Source organism: Mandrillus leucophaeus, unplaced genomic scaffold (assembly GCF_000951045.1).
Source record: "Mandrillus leucophaeus isolate KB7577 unplaced genomic scaffold, Mleu.le_1.0 Scaffold362, whole genome shotgun sequence".
Taxonomy (NCBI): domain Eukaryota; kingdom Metazoa; phylum Chordata; class Mammalia; order Primates; family Cercopithecidae; genus Mandrillus; species Mandrillus leucophaeus.
The window spans coordinates 449,902-460,964 of record NW_012103832.1 but is presented as its reverse complement, the minus strand read 5'-3'; positions in this window follow the sequence as shown (position 1 = coordinate 460,964).

Below are 11,063 nucleotides of genomic sequence, written 5' to 3'. Positions count from 1 at the left end.
TTACTGGGTGTATACCCAAAAGATTATAAATCATGCTGCTTTCAAGACACATGCACTCGTATGCTTATTGTGGCACTATTCACAATAGCAAAGACTTGGAACCAACCCAAATGTCCATCAATGATAGACTGGATTAAGAAAATGTGGCACATATACATACTATGCAGCCATAAAAAAGGATGAGTTCATGTACTTTATAGGGATGTGGATGAAGCTGGAACCATCATTCTCACAGCAAACTATCACAAGGACAGAAAACCAAACACCACATGTTCTCACTCATAGGTGGGAATTGAACAATGAGAACACTTGGACACAGGAAGGCAAACATTATTTTTAATATTTTGTTACATCCAATAATTTGGCAGGTAGACGGGAGATGATGCATCTAAATCAAGTGTACCTTTCATAGTTCTGTTTCATATACAAGGGGAGCTACTGAAACCAAGGCATGTAAAGGTAAATTCTTGCTTATTGGAAGAAATTTAAAAGCAGCAAAACAAAACAAAACCCACTGTGCACATATTTCCCCACTGTTACAATGTAACACAGAGAGATATACCTCAACTGGGTATTGCTGAGCCAGCTGAACCATAGAGAAAGCTTCAGAAGAGGAACCTAATCCGCATAGAACTGCATATTTGTGAGTAGAGCAGGGCAGAAAACATCTGGGAGACCGGGAGCTCCTTGGTCTAGAAAAAAAAGGGGAACTTCTGCAACTCAGTGCTTCTACCAAACTGTTTTACATTGAGCTAACTCAAGTTTGCTGTGGCAGCTCCTTGATAATCAAAGAAAGGGAAAGCAGTGAGCCTTCAGGGCATCATGCTGATCTTTATATAGCACTGAATTTCATTTAAAAACCTCTAAAATGCAGTTTTTGATAATTTCATAGTGCAAAGTTATGGTGAGTAAATAAGCACATGTATAAATATGTGTTCAACATCTATACCTCTTTAGCCAGACTAGTTTAGATTAAGGTGTTTGGCTAATTTATTATTTCTAGTTCATTGAGGACTAATTCATTTATGAAGATAAATAATTTTCATTGCGATTGTATAAAAGAACAAAATGGAAGCAGTGTAATTAAAATTCGCTTTGGAGATATTTTCAATAAAGGGAAACTGGTTATTAAAATTTACAGTATAAATAACAAATTAGATCACTTTGAAAAGAGAGGTTTGGAAGGTTTTCTTGAAATTGTGTTATGCATGGCCAGTCAGTTTCAATGAGATTGTATATATATTTATACATACAAAATACTTTTAAAAACCCTAACAATGTTGGGTATAATTTTATTCAATAAAGAATTACATTGCTTAATTCACATATTAAATTCTAGGAACTTAGATCACTTCTGAGCCCTGCATTTTCTGCCAGGCATCTGGTACAATAAGATCACCAGAGTGCTGTCATTGTTCTTACTTCCTCTTTTTCTCCTACTGGGTTATTTAAATGCTCTCCCATTCTTGAAAAATACAGATAGTATTTTCTTTTGTATAGGCAGACACATCCATTAGAAAGTGCCTCTAAATTGATATTTACCTCCCTTCTCAATCCTCAATTCTAGCAAAGCTAATTAGCCAATCTTGGCATCTGTGAAGAGAGCTCTAGCTTCTGAACACAATCTGCAGAAAAGTGATCTATGCTGTCATGGAGATAGTAACAACTGTGTGTTCCAGAAGTTCAAGAGAACTTTTGGGACAACCTTTATTAGTCATGAATTGCCAACTTGAGTCCTAGTTTCTTTTCCATGTTGGTGTCTAGGACTTGGAAATCTTTACAGCATTCTGTGGCCCCTGAGAGGGCACTGGAGGATGTTCCTATAGATTGTTAAATTATACAAAGTGGTTGTTGTTTTAGGCTCTTTTTAGAGTTTACATTGTCACCAAATAAATACCATTACAGCTCCAGCTCCAGTGATTTTCCTGATACGCAATGAATGCTTTGATTTTTTTTTTTTCCCAAAAGTGCATTTCTAAAGAATATGTTAATTCCAGCTATGGTAGTTCTTTGGTCTCTTTGTATTGCAATCAGTGGAGGGCTTCCCCCCACCACCCCCCAAACATTTATTTTAATATCCATAAAAGATGTCTTTTCTTTTCAACGAAATGGTGGACCATGGAGTTGAATGTAATGTGTCCTTTATTTGTTCAGTGTGAGAGCAGGTAATAGTTTTATCAGAAGAGAGTAATATATTGAATTTATTTTCTTTTTCTTTCTTTTTAAAATACATTTTCAGATTTATTTTTGAAAATTTTCTACTAGATGAATTTAAACTATTTTTTCATTGCATCCAAAATGGAAGTTTTGGGATAAGTTTTCTTATTTCTTAAATTAACACAGGGATTTTAAGAAAATACCGTAAGAGTTTTCAAGGCCAGTATTTTGGAAAGTGTTCTGCCACACCTCATGTGCAGATCATGGATATGCAGCTACCCATGACAGAAAATTAATAGACCGTCTTAATGACCCTCTGATTTTTCCTGTTGCTCAAGCAGCTGACTCCATCCCCAACAGCTATAATTAAACAGAGCAATCTGTCAAGGAAGATAGCTGTTCTTGTTAATTTGGTAAACCACCATATTCGCTTTTCCTATTCTGCTCTGTGGCTGACACACAGTCTTTACAGCTTTTTGCCAAAGCAAGCTGCCAGGAATTAAAACTCTAAGCAAGCAGCCTGTAGAATACAGTTGAAGATGCTGGAGAATTGTGGCATCACTTCGCTATTTTCAGTTTTGAAACTAGATGTTCTTGGGGGCAAATACAATAAAGAAATATGATTATGTTTTTAAGTTGAAAAAAAATACAAGTTTCTAGCATTATGTTGTTGTCTTCTGTAACTGAGTCTCACAATGGATCAGTTGGAAGCTACTCTTTCATAATACTGGAGAGAGGTGCGTCAAGCAATTCGTTCACGTGAAAACTATTATCAGGTAAGTCAGATTCTCTGGTTACACGGACACCTCTTATTCTTCGGTGCCCTCACAGCTTTCCTCCATTATTGCCCTCACCTATTGTCCACTTTGAGCAGGCAAGTCCTTCGTGTCTGAAAACCAACTTATACGATACAGAAATAGTTTAATTCAGAAACAGGACCAATGCATGCGCATACGTGTGAACATAGAGCAAAATACTTTGCAGCACAGTTACCATGTAATATCTATATTTCGGTTGTGGTAGGTAAATAGCAGTGACAATCAGAAGAAAGTTAACACTTTCTAGTTAAAATAACCTCTAAGAATTTACACAATGAATATATACAGTTGCTGAGTTGATGTTGCAGCCATAGATTTTATGACATCCTTATCTTTTTGATTGAGATTGTCACAAATAAAATTAGAATTATGGCCGGGTGCGGCGGCTCACGCCTGTAATCCCAGCGCTTTGAAACACGGAGGAGGACAGATCACGAGGTCAGGAGACGGAGACTATCCTGGCTAACACGGTGAAACCCCGTCTCTACTAAAAACACAAAAAATTAGTAGGGCGTGGTGGTGCGCGCCTGTAGTCCCAGCTACTCTGGAGGCTGAGGTAGGAGAATCTCTTGAACCCGGGAGGCGGAGGTTGCAGTGAGCGGAGATTGCGTCACTGCACTCCAGCCTGGGCAACAGAGCTAGACTACGACAAAACAAAACAAAACAAAAAACAAAACAACAACAAAAAAATTATAAAGCCCACTTCTTTCTGACTACACATGTATACAATTATTATGCCAATTAATTTACAAGCATTAATAGTTAATCTCCTTTGTTTTTATTCCTCTTGTTCTTCCTTATCTGTAAAATTTAAGCTCTCAGGTAATGACAAGTGTAGTATCATTTGTTTTCCTTCTTGTCTTCTACTACCACAGTTTGCCATCCAGCTATTAGTTAATTTCTAACTGCTCATCACATTTTTTAAAACAAGAAAATAAAGCAATTATTGGGTGTAGAAATATGTTCCACATCTCTTGAAATATTAGAACTCAAAACCAGAAACTCAAAAAATTGCACTCTCTCTGTGCAAAAGTTTGTTCTTAACTTTATGTTAAAAATCAGAGCTCCTATGCTTTGTCCCATTTTAAAAACATCCTCTTATTAAAAATCATTTTATTAAGAATGTTCCATTATAGGAGAAGAAAACTGGCCCTCTAAATGAAATATATATGTTTCATACATTTTCACTGGCAATAGCTGGACAGGAAAATCAATTTTAATGAACATTTTCTGGGCATTTCTGGGTCATTATGGCTGTACTTTGGTTGTAAGAGCTAGAAAAATATGTTGGCAGACACAAAGTGACACATAAATTTATTTTTTATAAATAATTTTAGAAATGCTGTCTAAACTTTAATCCCTAGTAAGATAAATCCCCCATAAAGCAATTTTATACTACCTGGTACCCTGATTGCCCAAGCAATAGACTTGTATGAGTAACGAGTGGCTTATTAGTTATGCCACTGTGCACTTTAATGTTTCTTAAGTATCCTGGATGAAAAGATAAATTTTAGAAAATTTCTCCAGAGAAAAAATTTATGTTGGGAAAAACGTGAAAATTGTGTATGTATGGTATCCATTGAAAGCATGATGAGCATTTTACATTACTTGGTGACCTTTTAACTGAAATAACAAAAGTGAAGATATTCAAAGACAATAATAATCCAAAAACAATAACCAGCATTTAAAGACAATAATCAGCCAAATAAATTTAGTTGCTTTTGTCTATCTCCAAATATCTTTTGGTCTGTTTCAATCATTTTTGGACACTTCTCTGTTTTATTGCTCCAATTTCTTGTCATTGCTATGGAATTAAACACATAAAATGCTCTTTTTAAGCCTAAGTTATTGGGGTGAAATTTCAGAGTATTGCCAAGAAATCTGTGGGATCAACTGGGGAAGATTTGATGATTGGGTTGAAACTTTTAGGCAGGTGGTAACTTTCCAACCAATCTTTCCAATACATCCATTACTTGGATCAATAAAAAATAACCCTAGGAAAGAGAGCATCTGTTTCACCACTTTATGTCACATGCTCAACCCTGGACTTCAGATGGGCAAGACGCTTCAAATATGGAACCACCCTACTCCCACAAAATGAAATGGAAAAGAGAAAGGAGGTGTGATGTACGGAAGTGGGAGTGAAAAGAAAGCTGTATAACCAATTAACAACAGCAATATCCAACAACAAATATTCACTATGCTGTTTCTGAGGTGTTGAGTGTAACAATATGTTATTTAATATTAAAAAATACTTAGCTGCTTTTTATTTTGCAAGGGTGAGGTTTCTGAGTTTTAAAGTATTTATTTAGAGAATCAAGTAAGAGGAATACAAATGTCATTTTGCATAACCCTAAACAAGAATCAATAAAATAACCCCCCACCCACCAAATGCTTTGCTTGTATGTAGAGTCTTTTGCTGTTTACAAAGCATTTTAGCACCTGTTATCTTATTTGTCTCTATTCAATCATAAGTTTAGTGGTAAAAGCATGGCTTTTTGTATTATTTTACAGATTAAATTGTCTCGATAATCAGAAAAATAGGTCTAAATGTAGAAAGGGCAATTCAAGAAATAGAAACAATGCTGTCTTCTTTTCACAGAGGTAGTGGAAATAAAGCAGAGAGGGCTGAATCACTAGGTGCTCCAGGAGCCTCTAGCATGCTATGTGGTTTTGCAGTTACTGAAGTGTTCATGCAAAGACAAATCACAGACAATCAGAAACGTTTAGGGTGGCTTAGCATAAAGACAAGACTTTAAATGAAGAAAATGTTATATTCAACCTTTAAATTACTTGGCTAGGCAGGATGCAGTGGCTCATACCTGTGGTCCCAGCATTTTAAGAGGCCAAGGCGGGTGGATCGCTTGAGGCCAGGAGTTTGAAACCAGCCCAGAAAAAATGGCCAAACCCTGTCTCTAGAAAAAAAATTAACTGGATCTGGTAGCATTTGCCTGTGGGTCAAGCTACTCTGGAGACTGAGGTGGGAGGATCACCTGAGCGGGAGGAGGTTGCAACTGTAGTGAGCAGAGATCATACCACTGCCCTCCAGCCTGGGCACAAAGGGAGACTCTGTCTCAATAAATAGATAAATAAATCACTTGGATACTTGGATACATGAAACTTTGATCTTTTTTTAAATTTTTCCATCCATGAAGTCCATCTTAACCAGTATTGCTTTTATAACCTTCCTTGAATGCTGAATATATTCTGTAGTCTTTCAGCATGTTTGTATTTTGTATAGTATATAGTCAAAATTTAAGATGGAGAGTATTTTCCAGATGAGAAAATATAAATCTATATCCAATATATTGTTGAAGATATAACTTCAGATGGTAGCCAAAACCCAGAAGCGATTACTTACCCTTGACTGATTAGTCAGAAAACAAATTTCCAATCTTTCTGGGATGTAAGACTAAAATCCAAACATTTGCTACTTTTAATAGAAAACTGAATTTCTCCTTGATGTTACATAACATAGAACCAAATACATACTTACTTTCAAGCAGATATAAAACTGATTTTGCAGAGAAACTACCTTTCTGATCAAAGTTTCAATTTTTAAAGTTTCTAATTTCAATATTGAGTAGACACAAAGTGCTATTTATACAATTTACATAATTTAGAAAGAATAATGTTACAATGATCAGCAATGTACTTACCACTTCATTTAAATTAAGAGACTATTATCATTTTTGAAGATCCTTTATGCCCCGTTCCAATCTACTTTGTTTCTTCTTCAGAGGTAACCATTATCCTAAATTTTACACTTTTTATTTTTTGCTTTTCTTGGTAGTATTATCACATACGTTAGTATTATCACATGTCACTTATGCTAGTAGCCCTAAACACGTTTTTTCATTTTTTGCATTTCTAACTTTATAAAAAGAGAATCACAAGGCATTCATTATGTAATTTTTTTTTGACTGAGCATTCTTTTTCAGATTTTTGCTTTATGGTACTTATACATATAATTCTTTAATTTTTCCAGCTGGGTAGTGTTATGAAGTCAATAATTTATTTATCCTTTCTCATTTTTCCATTTATTTGCTAACACAAAATGGAATATTGTGAAATTTTTGGAGGTGTCTCCCAGGGCACATATGAAGTTGATCCTCTAAAGTAAATGCCTAGGATTCAAATTGCTGTTTTATTGATATTCGCATCTTCAAATTTTGTTTGAAAATAACTATAATAGTTTGGATTCCTGAGAAGCAGGCCATGAAACAAGGAACAAAGTATGAGTAGTTTATCTGAAAGGTGATCCCAGAAGAAAGAGATATAAAAGGAAACAAATTCACTCATTATTCAGCTAGTAATGGGTGAATTTTCAAGGAAGTTCCCATTGTGGGTAACCGGTGCTTAATACTACTGAGAACCTGTCATAACCAGTGTAGCATGTGGCTGGGCTTCAGAAATATCCAGCCCCAAGTGTGAGGGAGCTGAAGCACTTACATACCAACTTTCCTGTTACTGGTTGAACACTGCTCCGAGGGCCATTAATTCTCTAGCACTGCTGGCCTGCCCTGCCTGTGTGCTGTGCTGTGCATTCCTGGAGTGAGTATATGTAGATAAAACTCTCATGCAAAAATATGCAGATGCTGGCGACTGGAAGCCAAGTTTACTTACACCAAAATGGCGGGGCCAGAGCACAAAAACGTCTGTTAAGTGTTAATTTTCTCTTTCTCCAAAGCATTGTAAAAAGCCACATGTTAAAAAATATTCAGATTATGCCCCATTGTCAACAACATTTGACATTATCAATTTTTTTCTATTTTAAATCTGTTAAAATGAAATGATATTAATCCCTGGATTTCCATCATCACTTAAAGTTTTATTGTGCAGTGACAGTACAGACAATATTTCCAAGATGACGTTATGTGAATAGAAGGAAAGCAATCGGGCAGGAGAAAGAGACAGGAGAAATATGCGTAAAGAGGTGTTTTTTTTTTTTGTTTTTAAAAGTGGGATAAACAACAGTATGTCTGTTTCCTTTTAAGAATTATCCAGTAAAATGGGAAAACCTATGATGCAGGTCATAGAAAGAGTCGATGGAAAGATTTCCTTGGTACATTAAAAAGATGGGATGTAGTGCACCAACAAAAGTTTTGTTTTTAGCTAGGAGCATGGGTAATTTTCACTTAGCAAATGGAGGAAATTCCCCAGTCAAGCCATCTGAACCATGATTTTTCTTTTTGGTATGATTTTAAAGTACACATTCAATCTTTCACAAATTTAGGGATATTCAAGTTATTGATTTCTCTTAAGTGAGTTTTCCTGATTTTTCTCTTTCCAGGAATTTGTCTACTTCATCTCAGGTTTTAAATGTATTAACATAAAGTTGTTTATACCATTATTATTATTTTTAATCTCTGTGGAATCTGTTATGGTGCCCAATCTGCTTTCCCTAATATAGGTTGAGTTCCTCTTATCTGAAATGTTTGGGACCAGAGATTTTGGGTTTTAAATTTATTTTTGGATTTCAGAATATTAGTGTAGACAATATGAGTTACCTTAAGAATAAAACCAAAGTCTAAAAGTGAAATTCATTTATGTTTCTTGTATGCCTTATTACACATTGCCTGAATGTAACTTTATAAAACATTTTAAATAATTTTATATATGAAACAAAGTTTGTTTGCATTAAACTATCAGAAACTAAATGTTTCATTATCTCAGTCACCCACGAGGACAATCTGTGGTTGTGTGACATCGCCATCATTCCTGACACTGAATTTATATGTTACCAGTAAGCAATCATTTTCTTACAATAATTCACACATAAGTATTGAACAGTAAAAAATATGACATACCACTAATACAGTGAAAAAATAATAGGTGCAGGGTAACTAAGCAGCACAGTTGCATCTCCAGAATCCCTGTGTCAGCTGTCAAACAACAGCAATAACAAACAATGGCAGGCTTTCAGTCTCTATTTACAATTCTGTGTGGTACAATACTTTTTTTTTTTTTTTTTTTTGAGAAGAAACATCAGAAGCAGTTGAGGGACCAGGAAGTGGTTCCTTTAGGGATAAAGAGACATTCTTCTGGGTGGTTTTTTAAATGTTTTCCCCAGAGTTATCTGACTAATTAACAATGGGGTTTGTCTTAGAAGTCTCTCTTTGATTTTATAATCTGGCATAATTTCTTACACTTGTCTTCAATGAGCCCATCACACATTTTCAGTATGTTATCTGTATTAGTTCATTCTTGTATAGTTATAAAGATATACCTGGGACTAGGTAATTTAAAATAAAAAGAGACTTAATTGGCTCATGGTTCTGCAGGCTTTATAGGAATTATGGTGCTGGCTTCTACCCGATTTCTGATGAAGTCTCAGGGAACTTTCAATCATGGCAGAAGATGAAGAGGAAAGCCAGTGTCTCACATGGCTAAAGCAGGAGCAAAAGAGAGACAGTGGGAGGGGAGGTGCCGCACACATTTAAATCACCAGTTCTCATGAGAACTTATTATCATGAAGACAACACCAAGCCATGAGTGATCCACCCCATGATCCAAACACCTCCTGCCCGACCCCACCTCTAGCACTGGGGATTACATTCAACATGAAATTTGGGTTGGGGCAAATATACAAAATATACCTTTATCTCAGGTGCTTTTTCTGCAGTGATAACACCATTGTCTTCATCATCTCTGTTATCACTATTGCCTTGATTCAGAACCGTTTGGCAATTTCACCATCAGTCAATGAATGAACAACTGGACACTTATTATTTTAAATTAATCTTCAGTGTCCACTTCTTACAGCTTACTGACAGGCTGTGAAGGTATATTTTCACATATGTAAAGATGTCAGATGCAAGCTTTAATGCACAAGGGTCTTGGTCCCACACGGGGAATGCTGAGGAATTTTTTGTCAGCGTGTTTGGACTGCACATGTGCCATTTTGTACATTCTGTTCCGTTTGTGGAAGTGCTTGTATGGGGGAATCTGGGCATGTACAGAAAAGATACATCACAGCTACAGGGGATTGGGGAGGGTCTTTTGGCCTTTGGGGATTATGAATGAAATGTGTGTTTTGACTACGATACATCACATAAGATAAGATGTGAAATTTTCCACTTGTGGTTTTGAATCGATGCTCAAAAAGTTTTATATTTTGGAGCAGTTCAGATTTAAAATTTTTACGTTAGAGTTGCTCAGTCTTCATTCATAATTTACATCTTTTTATAGTCTGTCTAGAGATTTATCAATGTACTGAACTTTGCAAATATTTTTTTTCCGTTTATATTTCATCAATTTGCATTTGAATCTTTTAAATTTCATATTTCGTTTACCTTTATTAAAATATGCTTTTCTTATTTTCAGTTACTTCAGGTGGAATTTAAGGTCACTAAGTTTAGATATTGCTTCTTTTCTAACGTACTCAGTCAGTGCTATGAATTTCCCTCTTGAGACTGTTGCAACTGCATCTTGTGACCTTTTTTCATTTTCATTTGTTTTCATTTTCATTCAGTAAAATCACCTTTTAATATTAATTTCAACTTCTTTTTTGACCCATGACAACTTAAATAAGTATTGTTTCCAAATATTTGAGTATTTCTAGAGAACTTCCAGTTACTGGTTTTTATATTTAGTTCATTTTCCTTAGATAATTACTTCATATAATTTGAATCCTTTGAAAGTTATTGAGTCTTTCCTAATGATCAAAATATGATTACTATTGATAAGTGTTCTATGTGAGTTTTAAAGCTATGTATACACTGCTGTTGTGAAGAATGCATATAAAGCCCGATTAGGTCAGGCTTATTAAAGATGGTGCTCAAGTATTCTATATTCTTTTTTCTTATTTCATAGTTCTTTTTCGTTTGTTTGTTTTAGATTTTTTTAAAATTATACTTTAAGTTCTGGGATACAAGTGGAGAACATGCAGATTTATTACATGGGTACATTACATGCTATGGTGGTTTGCTGCAGTCATCAGCCTGTCATCTACATTAGGTATTTCTCCCTCCCCTAGCCCCCCATGCCCTGACAGGCCCCGGTGTGTGATGTTCCCCTCCCCGTGTCCATATGATCTCATTGTTCAACTCCCACTTATAAGTAAGAACATGCGGTGTTTGGTTTTCT